Raw genomic sequence first — 19,477 nt, forward strand, 5'->3', positions numbered from 1 at the left:
AAAAAGAAGCCGAGACAAGACTCAAGTGGTGATAAAAATATAGTGTCTAGAATGTATGGCTGAATTATTCAGGTGTTGTTGATACCAACACAGGCTGGACAAGCTGTGATGTGACCTCCAACATGGATATAGCTAACAAGATCATCTGTTTTTTCCTCTGACGATGGCCTACATTTTTGTATTGTTATAAATTTATTGCAGGCTTCTATTTTCCTGAAGAAGTTCTACCACTTTCAGAGGGTAAGGGCTTGTCGACAGGTAAAACACTGCAGCTGCATTGCTGTAGTGCTTCAGTGGAGATACTGCCTATTCCAACGGGAGAGGTGTATTTTTTCACACTCCTGAGAGATGAATTTATACTAGCCTAATTTCCTAGTATAGACCAGGCCTAAGACTGTAGACATGCATAATGGTTAGGCAATTGGTGTGCTGTGACTGGTTTCTATCATTAATCAATAGTCTTAATGTTTCCCGGTGCTCTCCCTGTCTCAGTGTTGTGTTCACCTGTCATACCTTACCTAATACTTAGATTGTAAATTCTCCAGGCCAGTAACCTGTTTTATTATTCTGTTTATATAGCACCCAGCATAATGGGGCCCTGATCCATGATTGTGGCCCATAGGCACTACAGTAGCATAAATAATAATAATTAGAACTGGTCGGGAATTAAAAAAAAATGCTGATTCATTGAAATCAAAACTTTTTGCAAGAAAGGGTGGTTTTCAATGCATTTCTCAACTTGAAAATAACTTTGGGGGAAATTTTTCAGAATTGTCAGTGTTTCCCATGTTGATTTATTTTTTGGGGGGGAGAGGGGCGGAAGGTTCTGTTTTTCAGTTTGAAATGACTTTGTTTCAATATTTAAGTTAATTTAAAATAATTATTTTCAGTAAGGTCAAAATTGAAATAAAATAAACATTTAAATGCCTAAGTTCTAAGACCAGAAGGGACTATTGTGGTCATCTCGTCTGAACTTTTGTATTACACAGGCCATAGAACTTCCTCCAAATAATTCCTAGAAGAGATCTTCTAGAGAAACATCCAATCTTGATTTAAAATTTCTGTGATGGAGAATCCACCATGACCACTGGTTATGGTGGTAAGGCCAATGTCATTGCTTGAGCAACCTTACCTCAATTTGGCTTCCTTCTCATTGAGGTGAATTGAATTTTGCGGGGGTGATGGAGGGCAGATTTTTGGTTCACAAAAATCTTTGAGATTTTGACTTTTTCTCTCAGTTTGGGATTGGAATGTTTTCCAAAATCTCAAATTTCCACAGGATGGGGAAAATGTTTCCTGCCCAGCTACTACTACTACTAATAATAATGATCAATTTGCACCAGAAAAATACATGAAAAATAAACACAATTAGAAGGAAGAATAAAACTTCCATTTCTCCCCTCCACATCCCCTAGCCCCTCCCAAAAGGCTCTTCCATGAGGCAGGAAGCCAAACTGATTGTAGGTTGCCCAAGGAATATGGAATGAGTCTCTACATTTACTCCCCATTTTCTTTCCATAAAAAGTTTCCCCATCCCTCCTTATTATCACATTACTGCTACATTATGGACCCAGTCCTGCCCTCACAGAAGAGAATGGGAGTTTCACCACTGACTTCAGTGGAAGCAGGTTAGACCGTAACTGAACAATACAGAGTGGTGTCATGCTCTTACAGTCACCCTGCTCCAGTTTGTCTTCCGCAACAAAACGAGCAAATCCTCCATCTTTTTATACAGATATTTTGTATGTTCAACTTTGAAATTCACTCATTATTCGACCTGTGTGAATAACAGATTTTTCAATTCGCTGGCAATTATGAAAAAATTGGAGAGAAAATTTGTTTTGGGTTGACCCAAAAATGATTTTTTTGCCATTTTCGGTGAATTGAAAAATAAACAATCAAACCAAAAAGAATAATTGAACCTGAAACCAAACATTTTATTCAACCTCAAATGAAATGTTTCAGTGCAATGACCATTTTTAAAGGTTTTCGATTTTTCAAAGAATTGAAGGCAATTTCTAAACCAAAAATCACTTTGAACCAAAAAAACTGAAATGCTTCATTTTCAAAATGCGAAAACGAAGGGTTTAGATTTGGTTTGGATTATTTGTTTGTTTGTTTTTTCTACATTGAGAATTCAGCATAATCGACACAAATTCGTGAAATGTTTCGGGGTTGCCATATCTGAATTTTTCATAAATAAAAGTAATTAAAAAACATTCACCCAACGCTACTCGGCAGTACGAGCTTTCACAACTCTGTCATTACAAAGACAAAAAATGCATAGCCATAACAGCCAGTTTATATGTAGTTACGTGGTATGAAAAATGCAATTATGGCTGAAGCGCCTCCATTTAAACTGACAAGTTATAAAACTCGAAGACTTCGTTTTTACATATAAATTGTGTTAATATGTTAGTAAAGAGTTAGGGCTGGGCACAGCAAATCCTACTGCTGCTAGTAGTCCCACTGGGTAAGGACTACTGATGTTTAAAATTTTGAAGTCTAGGCCCATAAATCCTAGGAGAGCCATGTCACAAGACCTTACTAAGGGATGAATGGAGATAGTCCTACCAGGATATCACTGAGCTTAAGTTTGTTAGGAACCCAGCTCCCATTTACTTGCAGTGGAACTTGGGTACCTAACATCCTTAGGCTCCTCTGAAAATCCCTGCTATCTTAGTAGCTATGTACAATTGATACACAACAAGATAGACAGACAGAAGGCTTTACCAATTTTTTGTCTTCATCACAGTAGCAGAAATCTACATATTATGATGATCCCATGTCTCAGGCTAGGTCTACACTACGGAGGGGAGGGGGGGTCGACCTAAGATATGCAACTTCAGCTACACAAATAGCGTAGCTAAAGTTGTGTATTTCAGGTCGACTTACCTGGCAGTGAGGACGGCGGCGAGTCGACCGCTGCCGCTCCCCCGTCGACTCTGCTTCCGCCTCTCGCTGCGGTGGAGTTCCGGAGTCGATGGCAGAGCAATCGGGGATCAATTTAATCAATCCCCGATAGATAGATCACTACCCGCCGATCCAGCAGGTAGTGAAGACATGCCCTCACTCTCCCACTCCAAACCCCAAATGTTACAAGCTTGCTCTCTACAACACATTCCCACAACTGTCTCATCTACCGTACTCTTGAATATCTCTGCAGTGAACGTGCCTTGGCCATCTCCTTGGGTAATCCATTTCATTGCCTTATTGGTTTGCCTTGTAAGAGAACATTTACAAATGTGTGAAGAGGTGGATAGAACAGAAGAGTTCAGGTCATACATATTTAAAAGTGAAGTTGTATGAGGCTTCAGCTTTGAAGATAACACTGTATATTTATTTATCTTTTTAAAGCATTGTTGTAGTTCCTGGAGTTCTCCTTGACACCTTATCTATCATGGTGCTTCCATTGAATATTCTAACACTGTGCCTCTTTTAATCTTCAGATGTAAACAAAAGCTTATTTTTTCATATCAACATCACAACCTGACAAAAGTGGAGGCTGAATATTGATTTATCTGCTAAAAGAAACTATCCAAAGATAATTCAAAATACCCCCCAATCCACTAAATACCAATTACATGACAAATTCTTTTTTTCTTTTCTTATTTGGCTTCTCACAAACCATATTTGCAGTGAACATACTGTAGGATCTGCAACCTGAAACTTTACTTCATGATTGTAACTTTTTGATTAGCAGTGGAGACCATAAAGGGAGGAGTGATAAATCAACAGTATTGTGCATTCTCGCCTTAAATACTGCATTTAGTTTGTTCAGCTCGACACATCAGGGATAGAAAAGTCAAGGAGGACTGCAATGAAAATTACTGAGGTGCCCAGAGGAGGAGAAACTAAAAACATTAGGACTATTTAGGTCTTAGTCTATAAGCCCTGACTCCCATGAGTAGTCCAACTGGAATCAAGGGACTGGCTGGGATATTGACCACTGGCACCCTCTGTCTACAGATTTATATATGCTTTATCAGTGTGGTATCTGAACATCCACCCTTTGATTAGGTGAAGTCAGTGGGCCTAGTCATGTGTATAAGGGCAGCAGGATTAAGCCCTTAATGTGGAAAGGAGAACAGTAAAGTCAATATTGTCTTTTAGACTGCAACTCTTTTGGGAAGAGACTGTTGTTTACTATATGTGTGTGTAGCTTCTGGCACAATGGGGCTCCAATCTGGTTAGCCCATTACCCTCACATTGCTTTTGCAATATAATTGTTAATATTAAGAAGAAGCAGAAGACGACAGTGAAATGTACATAATAAATGGCATAGAAAAAAACTTTGTAGTTAGGCGCTTCCATACCGTACTCTTAGGAAAGGTGTTATCAGGTGGGGGTGTTACACTTGGGTCCAAGTACTTTTATCTAGTGTGCGATCAAATGCTCAGTCTTGGGAAGACTTGCTATGAGTTGTTGTGAGTTCTGGGTAGAGGATACAGTGAGCATCAGGAGTGCCTTATTCTCTGTCTCTGTTTCAGTCAATTTTTGAAGCAGAGTTGCTCCCTGGGCACTGTGCATCGGTGTTAGGCTGAGGTTTCTGGGAGAAAGAATTGTCTTCATGCTGCTTGACCAACTCAGTTCCAGATATGTTTTTTGTGTGTAAGCAAAACAAGCTATACCCTGGTTCCACATCACTGATTTCTCCTCCACTGGGAAGCCGATCTGCAAGTCTGCAGACATCACTTATCTCTTGGCAGAGGGTTAACAATATAATTATTTTCTTTTAATTGTAAATGCCAATACAATTAAATAATACTTTAAAATAATGCAAAGGAGATGATATTCAGATCTGGCCTCTGATTTTATCAACATAGAATCATAGAAATGTAAGGCTGGAAAGGACCTCTCCAGATCATCAACTCCAGCCCTCTGCTCTGAAGCAGGTCCAAATAAACCTAGACCATTCCTTACAGGTGTTTATCCAACCTCTTCTTTAACACCTCCAGTGATGGGAACTCCACAATCTCCCCTTGGAAGCCCATTCCAGTGCCTAACTATCCTTGAAGTTAGAATTTTTTTCCCTAACATCTAACAAATCATCCTTGCTGCAGATTAGCCCATTACTTCTTGTGCTACCTTCAATGGACATGAGAACAGTTGATCACTGTCCTCCTTATAACAGCCCTTAAGTCAGGGCCGGTGCAACCCATTAGGCGACCTAGGCGGTCGCCTAGGGCACTAACATTTGGGGGGTGGCAACCGCGGTGGCCGGATCTTTGGCCACCCCAGTTGTCGTCGGTATTTCGGGGGCGGGACCTTCCGCCGCCTCTGTCAGGGGCGGCATTTTGGGGGCGGGACCTTCCGCCGCCTAGGGCGGCAAAAAAGCTGGCGGCGCTCCTGCATTAACTTGTTATCAAGTTCCCCCTCAGTCTTCTTTTCTCAAGACTAAACATGCCCCATTTTTTAACCTTTCCCATAGGTCAGATTTTCTAACCCTTCTATCATTTTTGTTGCTCTCTGTATTCTCTCCATGAGATCAATGTAGAAAAATGTCATTACTGATTAATAGAGAGAAAAAGTGTGAGAGGTAATATTTTTTATTGAACCAACTTCTGTTGGTGAGAGAGACACGCTTTTTAGCATACACAGAGTGTAAAAAGCGTGTCTCTTTCATCAGCAGAAGGTGGTCTAATAAAATATATTACCCCACCCACCTTGTGTGTCTAATATCCTGAAACCAATACAGCTGCAACAACACTGCATACATTACTGGGTTATGTCTGGCACAGTGAATGCATTGCACCTTTGATGTAACAGTGTGCATATGGTAAAGAAGTGGGAATTCTTTATTGGTCAGATTTTCAGACATGCTTAGCAAGTTTGGTGCTAAGTACTTTTGATTAGAGCTGATTGGAAAATTTTTGACACAATTTTTTTTTTTTTGGTTGGTTGTTGTTTTTTTTGACAGAAAATGCTGATTTGTCAAAACCAAGTCTTTTTGTGGGACATAACAGTTTTAATCAAACTGTATCCAGGAAAGGTTTCTCAGGTCCTGAACAGAATTTTTTTGGAGGAGGGCAGGGAGAAAGACGGTGCATGCAAACCCGAAATTGCCAATAGCCCAGTGGTTAGGGCATTCACCTAGGGTGTGGGAGACCTACATTGAAGTCTCTGATCTGCCCGATTCGGTGGCATCTGATTCCTACATGGTTGCCCTAAACAAATGGCTATTCTGGGGCCTCTTGCGCTCTCTCTTTTGACCCCATATGGAATGGAGAGGGGAACCTGAAATCTCAACTTTCCTGACAGCCTCTACTTTTGATCATCTGGCCCTTATTTTGGTGCCTAAATAGAAGCTGAGCTTTTAAAAAAAAATCTGGCCTCATCTATGGGTGCTGAACACTTAAAGTACTAGCGCCAAGTGCTTTAGAAAATTCCTACAACACGCTGATATTCACAAATCATCCTGAATCCTGAATGTTTCAGGTGCTGGTCCATGGAAAACTCCTTGTAATTGTACGTTAATGTTGTCTACCTGTTAACTGAGTGCTAATACCTAATATTCAAAATATTTTCTGTGTGACCTGCCACATCTGTCAGGACACCTTTGCTTATGCTGTATTTTGCCTGTACATATTCTAATCAGGGGTTTACATTCTGTAATGAAAAGCTTCTTGAGGAGCTTGGCATGCAGCTCCCATTACTAATCCAGTCCCTCAGCCTCAAAAATCATATTTCTTGCATGACGAGGGGAAAAAAAAACTCACTTGGGGATTTACAGCAGCCACCCACTAGATCATCTGTCTTCCTCCAGCCTTCCAACAAGCAGGATTTTAATATCCACTAATGGGCTAAGATTACACAAATACACATCTCTGTCCTGTGTTAAGAGGTGTGTTCACTACTTGAGGAACAGCTGGAAAAGACCTTGAATGCTTTCAAGGCTCAACAGATACAATTATGAGTTAAGGGTGTACCTCAGGCCTGCACAGCACGGGTGTAATGGGGAGCAAGAATCCTCCCCCACCTCCTGCCCTTACATAGTCTTCCTGGATAGCCATGGCCAGCATCGTGGTGAAGCAAGGGCTGTGCACCTGGAATTCTCCACCACCACCCAGATATGGAGAGAGGGGTGAGGAATGGGTGTAACTTTGGCTCTTACCTCACAATACAACAGCTAGTTAAGGCACTGGGGGTAACAATTAGCTACTGATAGAATACTACCCTTTGGAGGCAGAGAGAGACTAGAGATGGACTACTTGGTCTTCCCACAGGACCTTTGCAGGTCCCCTCGTGAGGTGGTGCAGCTACAGGCTTCTCCTTCTGCAAAGTGAGGGACAACAGCTGTCAAACTCTTAGGCTAGGTCTACACTACCCGCCTGAATCGGCGGGTAGAAATCGATCTCTCGGGGATCGAATTATCGTGTCTCGTTGGGACGTGACAATCGATCCCCGAATCGACGCTCTTACTCCACCAGCGGAGGTGGGAGTAAGCGCCGTCGACGGGGAGCCGCGGAGGTCGATTTTGCCGCCGTCCTCACAGCAGGGTAAGTCGGCTCCGATAGGTCGAATTCAGCTACGCTATTTGCGTAGCTGAATTTGCATATCTTAAATTGACCCCCCCCCCCCGAAGTGAAGACCTACCCTTAAGCATTTGTTCATGGGGCTGAGGTAGATGCTATCCCTTCCTTTCTTATCTGCATCCTCGGAGCACATGCACATTGCACGTATACAGCTAGGAATAAAGAAAGTAGGCCTTATTTACATGATGGGGGACTCTACCCTGGGAAGCGGTGACTCTGAAAAAGATTTGGGGGTCACAGTGGATAATCAGCTGAACAAGAGCTCCCAGTGCAACACTGTGGCCAGAAGAGCTAATGCAATTCTTGTATGCATAAACAGGGGAATCTCGAGTAGGCGTAGAGAGATTATTTTACCTCTGTATTTGGCACTGTTGTGACTTCTGTTGGAATACTGTGTCCTGTCACAGTGTCCATAGTTCAAGAAGAATATTAATAAGTTGGAGAGAGTTCACAGAAGAGCCACAAGAATAATTACAGGATTAGAAAACATGCCTTCAAGTGATAGATTAACAGAACTCAATCTCTTTAAGATTAAGGAGTGACTTGATTACAGTCCATAAGTACCTACATGGGAAACAAATATTTAATAATGAGCTTTTCAGTCTAGCAGAGAAAGGTATAACCAAACTAATGTCTGGAAGTTTAAGCTAGACAAAGCTAGACTGGAAATAAGGTGCAATTTTTTAATGGCAGAATAATTAGCCATTAGAACAATTTACCAAGAGTTGTGGTGGATTCTCCATCACTAGCAATTTTAAAATCAAGATTGGATATTTTTTTCCAGGAGATCTGCTTTAGAAATTATTTTGGGGGAAGTTCTATGACTTGTGCTATCTGGAAGCCGGACTAGATAGTCACAATGGTCCCTTCTGGCCTTGGAATCTATGAATCTATGAAGTCAATCTGCCTCACTGAGTGTACATTATGAAGATTTGATTTGCCATAGAGGGCCCAACTCCAAGCCGACTGAAATCAGGGTGAGTCTTTCCACTGAAAATATTTCAATGTTAACAGAGGAGGCTAGAAAAACAATGAAACAAAAAGAAAACTGTGAAGAAATAAATACAAGGGGCCCAATTCTCTCCTGGTTTAACTCCAGGGAAGCCAACTTGGTAGGGAATGTGATCCAACATTTTACAAAAGTTTCAGAAACTTCAGAAATGTTCTATTCCAGAAATGGCCAGAGGACTCTTTACTTGGAGAGAGCTTTTCTCAGCAAGTGCATCCATCCTCTCAAAGCAGAACAACTTCTCTGCTTGCCAAGAAGATCTTTTACTGAGATGTGCTCTGTGCTACTAATGTTAATCCACATTCTACCTATAGTCTCTTTAACCAGATGACAGAGACATTACCATGGTGGTGTTTTTATTTTTATTTCCCCCACCCCCCATGGTAAAGTCATGGTCTGGTTTAGTCATTTAAAGGTCCAAACCCTTCTGCATTGGCTCTTTAGCAATACTGTTTCAGCATGCAGAGTCAGACTGGCCGCCTGCTACATTAACTTTAAATGAAAAAGAATTATACTTCTACCACCCATGTCAGCCTTATCTGATTTCACCAATCCCTCTAGGTATTGCCCTTAGACAGAGGTTGACATGCTCAGTGATTGTCCATTCATGTATTTGAACTTGAGCTAACTCCACCTTCTTGATGGAAATAAATGAAGAAAAAGGTGTCACTAGAGATAATTTGGTGGGTCTGGATTGTAAGGAAAGGAGTTAGAAGTTCCAGGGCCTGATTCACTTTATGTCATCTTTTAAACCAGTGCAAATGATCCTGATTTGGTAGCATCTTACATCTATTTTGCATTGGTGTCAATGACTACACACAGTGCAGGAAAATGGAAACAATCTCATACTGTACAGAGATAATCCTTTCTAGCTAGCATTCCTCACAAACTCCCATCATTTCACAGGCCCAAGACATTCATTTTTGAGGACTGTTATTGCAATTGCCCCGTATCAGAGGGAAATTTCTAAAAAAGGATTCTTATTATCAATTCATATCAATTAGTGGTAGAAAAGACCTATTAGGTCAGCTAGTCCATCCCACTACAAATGTATGGTTGTTTCCTACTGTCCATTTTCTACTTTTTTTTGTCCAGGGCAATTTGAAATGGTGGAATCAAGGGGCTTCCACCCCTTCCCATGGGAGATTGTTCCCCAGTACAATATCTCACTATTAGGATTTGTTTTTCCTTCAGATTCAGTCTTTGCTAGTTTCACTCCATAATTCCTACCTATGACCTCTGAGGGCCATCAGTTTCATAGAAGCATAGAATATCAGGGTTGGAAGAGACCTCAGGAGACCTCATCTAATCCATCCCCTGCTCAAAGCAGGACCAATCCCAACTACATTTCTCTGACTCCTTGGTGCTTCCTCTTTTCATGTACTTGAGTATGGCTGTCACATCATCATTTAGCCAAGCTGTATGCATTTCCATTCGCCCATCATCATGTCTGGTCCTGTAGCCTGATTTTCACAGCACCTGTTGACTTCAAAGGTGCCTAAATGTGGATATAAGGGCCTAACCTTAGGCACCTGAATTTTAAAATTTCTGCTCTTCCTTTCTTTTTTAGACTGCATTTTCCTGGAGAGAAGCCCAAATAAAAAGCCCACATCCCCACATTTTTTTGCAGGTTTGTAACATGAGCCCAGTTATGGATGTGAATTTCACATTTCAGCCTTCTTAACCAAACCTCAGACAGAAACACACTGGGGTGCTCCAAATCCAAACCATACCAAGGCTAGCACTTACCTATCAGTGTAACAGTAACCCCCTGTAACACTGTTGCTTTGTCCCCCTCTAGTGGTTGGACCACATATAAGGGGCTTATTACTCTTCCACTGCCTCCAAAGTGATTAAACTGCTCCTTTAACGTGGATGGTAGACGCTTGTGCTTTTAGGTCCAGAGGCCTGAGTTCTATTCCTGCAGATGACCCCTCAAGAGGCATTGCTCACTTCTGAAACAAAAATTGATCTGAACATCAGTGCTTAATTTGTAATGAAAGAGGTGCCGGGGTTCAAACAATTCGGTGCCGTGGCACAAGCAATTTTTAAAAATTTCATAACAGATGTAGCAAGTCCAGAATTGCCAGGGCTATGAACTGCCAAGCCTAGAGGTGGCCGGGCTCAGCCCTGGCATGCCCTGGCACAAATTAAGCACTGCCGAACACCCAGGAACTTTGGGGATTTCAAAATCCAGATCTGAATGTTGTGACTTTGGGCCCCGATCATCTTGGTCTAAAACATCAGTTAACTCCTTTCATTGCAGCCCTGCTGGACTCAGGCATTCTTGGAAGAAGAGCTAGGTTAGAAGGTGTTTCCATTTTGGGGCCTATAAGAAAAGGAAGGATTATTGTCTCCATTTTACAGCTGGGGAGCTGAGGCCTGGACTTAGTCAATGACATTCCCAAGTCCACACAGAAAGTCTGTGGCATCCATGGACCATCTTACCTATTTGTGTGATATCGATGAGTTTCTTCAGTAACACAAGTTTATTAAACTATTAAACTTATCCCAACCATTTGAATGTTGAACACTGGTACGGTTGCCAACTTTCTGATTTGCAGAAAACCAAACACCCTTGCCCTGCCACTTCCCAATGCCATGCCCCTGCCATGCCCCTTCTCCAAGGCTCCACCCCCAGCTTTCTCCATCCCCCATTCTTCTGTCACTCGCTCTCTCCTACCTTCGCTCACTTGCTCATTTTCACTGGGCTGGGAAGGGGGTTGGGATGTGGGAGGTGGTGAGGGCTCTGGCTGAGGGTGCGGGCTCTGGGGTGAGGCCAGAAATGAGGGGTTCAGGGTGTGTGTGGGGCTCCAAGCTGGGGCAGGAGTTTGGAGTGCAAGGCGGGGGGCTCCAGCTGGTGGTCCAAGCTCTGTTGTAGGGCCGGGGATGAGGGGTTTGGGGTGCAGGACGTGGCTCCAGGCTGGGGGTTCAGAAAGCAGGGGGGAGGTGCAGGCTTTTGGGGGGAGTTTGGGTGTAGGAGGGGCTCAGGGTTGGGGCACAGGAGGGGGTGCGAGGTGCAGGCTCTGGGCAGCACTTACCTCACGCAGCTCCCAGAAGCGGCCGGCATTTGCCTACGGCTCCTAGGTGGATTCATGGCCAGGCGGCTCTACGCGCTGCCCCTGTCCGCAGGCACCACCCCTGCAGGTCCCACTGGCTGCGGTTCCTGGCCAATGGGAGCTGTGGAGCTGGCGCTCGAGGCAGGGGCAGCCCACGGAGCCGCCATGGGCACATCTCTGTCTAGGAGCCGGAGGGAAATGCCACCCGCTTCTGGGAGCAGCGCAGAGCCAGGGAAGGCAGGGAGCCTACCTTAGCCCCGCTGCGCCGCCGACCAAACTTTTAATGGTCCGGTCAGCAGTGCTGACTGGAGCCACCAGGATACCTTGTCGACTGGGCGTTCTGATCACAAACCAGATGCCTGGCAACCCCAAACTTTGGGTTGAAAATCTCATTATAAATGGCCTTTTTCTATTCTCTATCCAGCAGGGCCCCTTTTTGGAGAGACTGAAAACACTGTGTGGAACAGCCCTTTTGCATTTCTGCTTTTAGTATCAGAGGAAATCCAGAAGCACAGAAAAAAAATATAAAAAGAATTTTACCAATTTTTTGGAACCATAAAATGTTCACTTTAGGTATGAATGACTTGATTGTTGGGCACAAGTTTGAATGGGAAGGACATTCTTCTTATAGCTAAACCAGTTCATTCATCGTAGGGGAAATTGTATCATTAATGACAAGAAGAATGGTCTGGATTGTGATGAGTGTGGTACAGAGTCCAAGGGGTGTATATTATTATACAGTGATAAACACTTGCACTATGTACTATGTTCCATCTGAGGATCTCAAAGCACGTGACAGACCCTGATGAGTTATGCCTGCCTCCTAACGTGAGCAGAGGTGAGTGATGAAGGCACAAACATATTCATAATATAATGCTTTATTGCTCTTTCATCTGACAAAAACAGTGGAATATATTTTCTGTTTCAGTTCACTATCCATGAATATGCAGGTTAAGTGACTTGCCTAAAGCCACACAGGAAATCTGTGCTGGAGCCAAGAACAGAACCCACATCGTGTTAGCCGAGCCCTTTCCTTTAGCTACAAAACTATCCTCTCCATCACTATGTATCATAAGGTCCACGGAGAGTTTTATCTTCAAACTATGGAGAGTTTAATTCACAAGCCTTTAAAGCAGTATAGAATTACTGATTTCCCCCTCTCATTCAGGATTGGATTTTCCAGTTGTCCTCTTTAGAGAATCAGACACGTTAGCATGTCAATTAGCTAGTTTACTTAACTGAGAAGCAAATATTCCTGTGTTCACTCAGGCTAACAGAGAGCTCAAGCAAAACCTAATCTGCACTCTAATGACTGCAGATGGCAATGCTATTCTACATAGCATCAGTTCCTGGATGGAAACTCTCTTATTAATACCCTTATATGTCCATTTTAGATGAGGGGCTATTTTTATGTTTCCCCACACCTCTCATTGGGGTTAATAATTAAAAACTCTCCAAAGCAGACTATAGTTAATCTGAGTTTCTTTTTTACCTTCTGAGCTTTATAAATATAAATTGCTACACAGGTGGCTTTATGCAAAATCTCCATGCTTTATGCATTGTCAGAATAACAGTGCTGCAGTTCTTCCAAACTGTGGATATAAGGGCATCTCAGTCATATCCTGAGAACTAACTAGATACCAGGTAGAGTTAGAGATCAGCAACCTGGAGCAGAGAAGCTGCAGATGCAGAATGGAACAAGTCTCTTGCCTTTCCGTTGCAGGGTCAATTACAGTAGCAATTACGGTGGAGTCTTTGCCAAAATCCTCTTTTTGGCTGTGGAACAAATTCACCTGCTGGTGTCCATGACTGTCAGCTAGTTTTTAGCTCAAGAAAATCAAGTGCAATATGTGCAGGCATTGAAACCAAGCTCAAACCATCATAAAAATCATTCTACCCGAACTCTATCATGGGCACATTTGCTGCCTGTTTTGATCATCTCAGGAGACAACCTTCTCCTTCTAGTTTGATGCATTCACTGAGCACACGGAGCGTGCTTTGGTCCTGGTTTCTGGAAAAGAGTGTATCTGTCTGTGAGAAGAATTAGTGGTAAAATGAAACCTGTGCCTTGAGTGAAATACAGCCAGCCAGATTACACATGGCTCTGGGGCAAGGGAAAGCACATCTGCCCATCCCAAGGGCAGCCTCGAGAAAGATAGCTCATAGCAAAGGCACTGTTCTCCCAACAGCTGCCTGGCATCCAGGTTGAGCATGCATGGAACACCATCACAAAGGTCCCTGTCACAGCTCTGCTTGCTCTTTGTGGGTGGATTTGCACAGACTAGGTTTGGACTAGGGTTGCCAAATTTGTAATATTTAAAAACCGGACAGGAGTGCTGGAATTTCCCCCGCCTCTACCCCATGAGGCCCTGCCTTGGCCCCACCTCTTCCTCCCCCAAAGAACCCACCCCCCGTTCGCTCATCTTCCTCCCTCCTACCGACACTCACTGCTTTTCCTTCTTCCCTGGCCCCTCTGCCCGGGTTGGGAGGGACTTGCCTGCAGAGCCAGGGCTGGGGGCTGCAGACGCCTGATGCAGGTAGGAGGTGTCCCCAGCTGAGTAGGGGCTGGAGTAGGTGATGACCTGGCACGTCCCTGCCTCCCCCACCTGCAGGAACCGGACTTTGAGTGTCCGGTCAGTAGATTTGACCGGACACTGTCAGGTCCCTTTTTCGACCGGACTTTCCGATCCAAAACCAGACACCTGGCAACCCTCAGAGGGACAAGCGGAAGTGCTGGGACTGCACGTGTTTCTAGCCATTGCAGATCCACAGGGCAAAGGGCTCTTCATACCATCCCTTTCCCCTGAATATTTGTTCGAGATGTGGGGACAATCTGTAGGGCCAGTTCCACTCACTGTGGGCCAGATCCAAAGCCTATTGAAATGATATTAGACCTGGGAAGAAGAGGAGTTTTTTTAATGCCCCTGGCTTTTTTTCACTTTGCAAAACGTCGGGGAGACAGCAGCATTGTTATGAAATTCCCTCCATCTGGCTAGTTGGGAAAGTGCGTGTTTCCCCCGGAGACAGCAGGATGAACTGAACACAGAGCTGGGAGCCTGCAATGCCTCAGTTCCACTCCCATCTCTGCCAGGAAGTGGTCTCAGTAGCAAGCAATTTATAGGTGCTGGTCGCTTAGCGCTTGTAATCACTGCAACAGTTACCTGGCGTTAGTACAACAGCGTACAAAGAGTGATTGGATTAGCAGCACAGAGTGACTGGATTAGTTGCTGATGAATTTTTGTAACTCCAGCTGCTGCACCCTTGCTGCATTACTAGGGGGAGCAGCGACAGCAGTGGAGCTTCAACCCCTGTCCCCTCCAACGAGCCAGCTAGCTTGACTTTAAGGCACCACTTGACTCCTAGGCGAGGGGCAAAAATGGAGTTATAAGCATAACATCTTCACTGCACTGTTAGCTCGCAGTATAAGAAGCACACGGAGTCTTTTAAAAGGGATAAGGCAATATGCCACGTTGATTGAGAGTACAATTTAAGCATTAAAATCAGCATGCTTCCATTCACACACACACCCCCACCCCAAAAGATTCTGCAGCTGGATTTTATAGTTACCAGTCCTTAGTGTTGCTTGGTCAGTTCCAGTGGCCAGCTGAAACTGCACATGAGGAAGGGGAGCTGGGCCTCTGTCGAATGCATTCGAAGCTCCGATGTTGATGCTGAGTGAACCTCAAAGTCCCATGGCAATATACCCTTCTTTTACCGTGATAAGTTCCCATACAAGTCTCTGTACCTCACTGTGTCACACTGGAGCTGTTAATCAGGAGGTAGTCAAGGTTGTTCCAATTAGCATTATTTGGGTTGTTACTGGGGGTTACCCACAGAGGTCTCTTATCTCGTCCCTCTGTCTCCACTCTTTATCTTGTCCATGGAGTGTATGCCTTTGCTTCAGGGTCCTCAATTTGCCAGCCGGGTGAAAGTTGGTGCCTCTCAAAGCCTCTGCTCCCTTCTTGACCATCCAGGCCTAGCTGTCCTTTCTCAGTTAATTACCAGACATTCTTCATTCAACCCAAACAGTAAATAAGGTAATTACAGCCATAAAACTTCTATTCTTCAAAGAACAATCATTAACACAATCAGTAAAGAATAAACTCAGAACAATTTCTTCTGATTAATTCAAGGACACAATTTCTGCTTACTAATTCAAAGCTAGCAAAATAGAGTCTAAAGCAAAATGGAGTATAATTTTACTTAAGACAATTTCTTCCCATTAAGGTTTTTCTTACAAAGACAAACCCTTAGGCTTCACGGTATCCCTATCAGGCTGGTAAATGTCACTAGGGAAACTGGGGCTGGAATTGTGGGGCTTCTGGTGTCCAGTCCCATATCTGGAGCAGTAGGCCAGCTGCTGTAGCTAATAACCATGTGAGGCCTTGACCTACAGCAAAGTGCTTATGGCTTCAGCAGAATGAGTTAAGGGAGAAAGGAGACTTTTGAGTCACATCCTACCTGCCTGCCATATATTTAGCAGGTACAGCTGTCCTGGCCAGCCTAGCAGAGGAGGTTCTCTCCTCTCAGACATGGCAGGTCTGTACAGAGTGAAGAGGCAGGGGAGCTGCATATGTAATCAGAGAGAGACAACTCTATGAAAAAGGACACAACATGTGGAAGACCTGCAACTCTTTGATCTCCGATCAGCTATGTGGGTTGGGAGAATTCAGTGGGTCTGTGGGCTCTCTTTGGATTGACCCAGCCATGAAGACATCATGTGTCTCATGCAGGGGGGGCATGCACAGGAATAAAAGTGTGGCTGCTTTTGGAGGGGCAATTTCTGTGCCCCCTATGGCAGGAGATGCTGACTCCCCCCACCCCTCGGCCAGAGAACCTGGTTCTCCCCACTGCAGCCCTGGGACCAATGGAGCTAGCTCTCCCCCCACATCCCAGGGCCCCCACCCCAGCCTCTGAGGAATTCTGTGCCCCCACTGATTGGGGGGGGGTCTCCCTGCGTGCCCCCCTTGTGCACACTCCTGGTCTAATGCAAGCACCTCAGAGTACTTTACAGCAGGAAAAACTAGATCAGCAAGCAATGAAGTCTGATCAGACAGAAGCCATTTTAATTCTTCCTTCAACTCAACAGATCTTGACTCCCTAATTGCCAGCCCTTCACTTGCCGGCTGTAATGCCGCAGCAGCATGTGGGCTTTTAATTTTTCCAGCACTCTACAGAAAACACAGATTTTTGTTCGCTGAGTTTTCTTTAATGTACTAAGAACAGTTGGTAGCACTGCAGGTGCATTTTGTCCAACATTCGCCTACAAGAGGCAGCCACTAAATGGGCTATTAGGGATTTGCAAACCTCAAGAGATTCAGATGTTTAGTTCAGTCAGGCACCCAGAAGTGCTGATGTCTATATACTATCCAAACCTCTTATTTTTTAAGCCCTTAATCTTTAAAAAAATACCATTTGAAGATAATGGACCAAATTCTATAGCAGTGATACTCAGATCTCAGTGGTTCAGGAGCCAAATTAGCAATCAACATTTCCCCAAAAAGCCACAGGAGTGTGAATTCATTGTTTAATTTACGGTAGTGCTAGTCATATTTAAACACTATGACAAGGGAAATATTTAGTTTTTTATAATATAATATAATATAATATAATATAATATAATATAATATAATATAATATAATATAATATAATATAATTAATAACTTAGTGCAAATGCCTGACTTAATTGGTTAACATAGTAAAAGCATTCTGATTGGTTAATAACTTACGAGGTTGGTTAATAATTAAATCACACCGTGTTTTAATATCATGTGCTTCAAAGAGTCTCAGGAGACATATTAAAGAGCCAATTGAAGCTCGCAAGCCACAGTCTGAGTATCACTAATCTATATTATAACTTCAATGCAGGTGCCTCAAAGGTGCTTAGATTATTTTCATGCTTATTACAGTAATGCCCAACAGCCAACCACGAGTAGGGCTTCATTAGAACATAAACATAAGAACATAAGAATGGCCGTATTGGGTCAGAACAAAGGTCCATCTAGCCCAGTATCCTGTCTACCAACAGTGATCAATGCCACGTGCCCCAGAGGGAGTGAACCTAACACGTAATGATCAAGTGATCTCTCTCCTCCCATCCGTCTCCACCCTCTGACAAACAGAGGCTAGGGACACCATTCCTTACTCATCCTGGCTAATAGCCATTAATGGACTTAACCTCCATGAATTTATCCAGTTCTCTTTTAAACCCTGTTATAGTCTTAGCCTTCACAACTTCCTCAGACAAGGAGTTCCACAAGTTGACTGTGCACTGTGTGAAGAAGAACTTCCTTTTATTTGCTTTAAACCTGCTGCCCATTAATTTAATTTGGTGGCCCTTAGTTCTTGTATTATGGGAACAAGTAAATAACTTTTCCTTATTTACTTTCTCCACATCACTCATGATTTTATATACCTCTATCATATCCCCCCTTAATCTCCTCTTTTCCAAGCTGAAAAGTCCTAGCCTCTGTAATCTCACCTTATAGGGGACCCATTCCAAATCTCTAATCATTTTAGTTGCCCTTCTCTGAACCTTATCTAATGCCAGTATATCTTTTTTGAGATGAGGAGACCACATCTGTGCACAGTATTCAAGGTGTGGGCATACCATCGATTTATGTAAGGGCAATAAGATACTCTCTGTCTTATTCTCTGTCCCTTTTTTAATTATTTCTAACATCTGTTTGCTTTTTTGACTGCCGCTGCACACTGCATGGACGACTTCAGAGAACTAACCACGATGACTCCAAGATCTTTTTCCTGATTTGTTGTAGCTAAATTAGCCCCCTTATATTGTATGTATACTTGGGGTTATTTTTCCAAATGTGCTTTACTTTACATTTATCCACATTAAATTTCATTTGCCATTTTGTTGCCCAATCACTTAGTTTTGTGAAAAGAACAGGAGTACTTGTGGCACCTAAGAGACTAACAAATTTATTAGAGCATAAGCTTTCGTGGACTACAGCCCACTTCTTCGGATGCATATAGAGTGGAATAAATATTGAGGAGATATATATACACACAAACAGAGAGCATAAACAGGTGGGAGTTGTCTTACCAACTCTGAGAAGCCAATTAAGTAAGAGAAAAAAAACTTTTGAAGTGATAATCAAGATAGCCCAGTACAGACAGTTTGATAAGAAGTGTGAGAATACTTACAAGGGGAGATAGATTCAGTGTTTGTAATGGCTCAGCCATTCCCAGTCCTTATTCAATCCTGAGTTGATTGTGTCTAGTTTGCATATCAATTCCAGCTCAGCAGTCTCTCGTTGGAGTCTGTTTTTGAAGTTTTTCTGTTGTAATATAGCCACCCGCAGGTCTATCATTGAATGAGCAGACAGGTTAAAGTGTTCTCCCACTGGTTTTTGAGTATTATGATTCCTGATGTCCGATTTGTGTCCATTAATTGTTTTGCGTAGAGACTGTCCAGTTTGGCCAATGTACATGGCAGAGGGGCACTGCTGGCACATGATGGCATATATCACATTGGTAGATGTGCAGGTGAACGAGCCCCTGATGGTATGGCTGATGTGATTAGGTCCTATGATGATGTCACTTGAATAGATATGTGGACAGAGTTGGCATCGGGCTTTGTTACAAGGATAGGTTCCTGGGTCAGTGGTTTTGTTCAGTGATGTGTGGTTGCTGGTGAGTATTTGCTTTAGGTTGGGGGGTTGTCTGTAAGCGAGGACAGGTCTGTCTCCCAAGATCTGTGAGAGTAAAGGATCATCTTTCAGGATAGGTTGTAGATCTCTGATGATGCGCTGGAGAGGTTTTAGTTGGGGGCTGAAGGTGACAGCTAGTGGTGTTCTGTTATTTTCTTTGTTGGGCCTGTCTTGTAGGAGGTGACTTCTGGGTACTCGTCTGG

The sequence above is a fragment of the Malaclemys terrapin genome, chromosome 6 (genome assembly GCF_027887155.1).
Source record: "Malaclemys terrapin pileata isolate rMalTer1 chromosome 6, rMalTer1.hap1, whole genome shotgun sequence".
NCBI classification, from domain to species: Eukaryota; Metazoa; Chordata; order Testudines; family Emydidae; genus Malaclemys; species Malaclemys terrapin.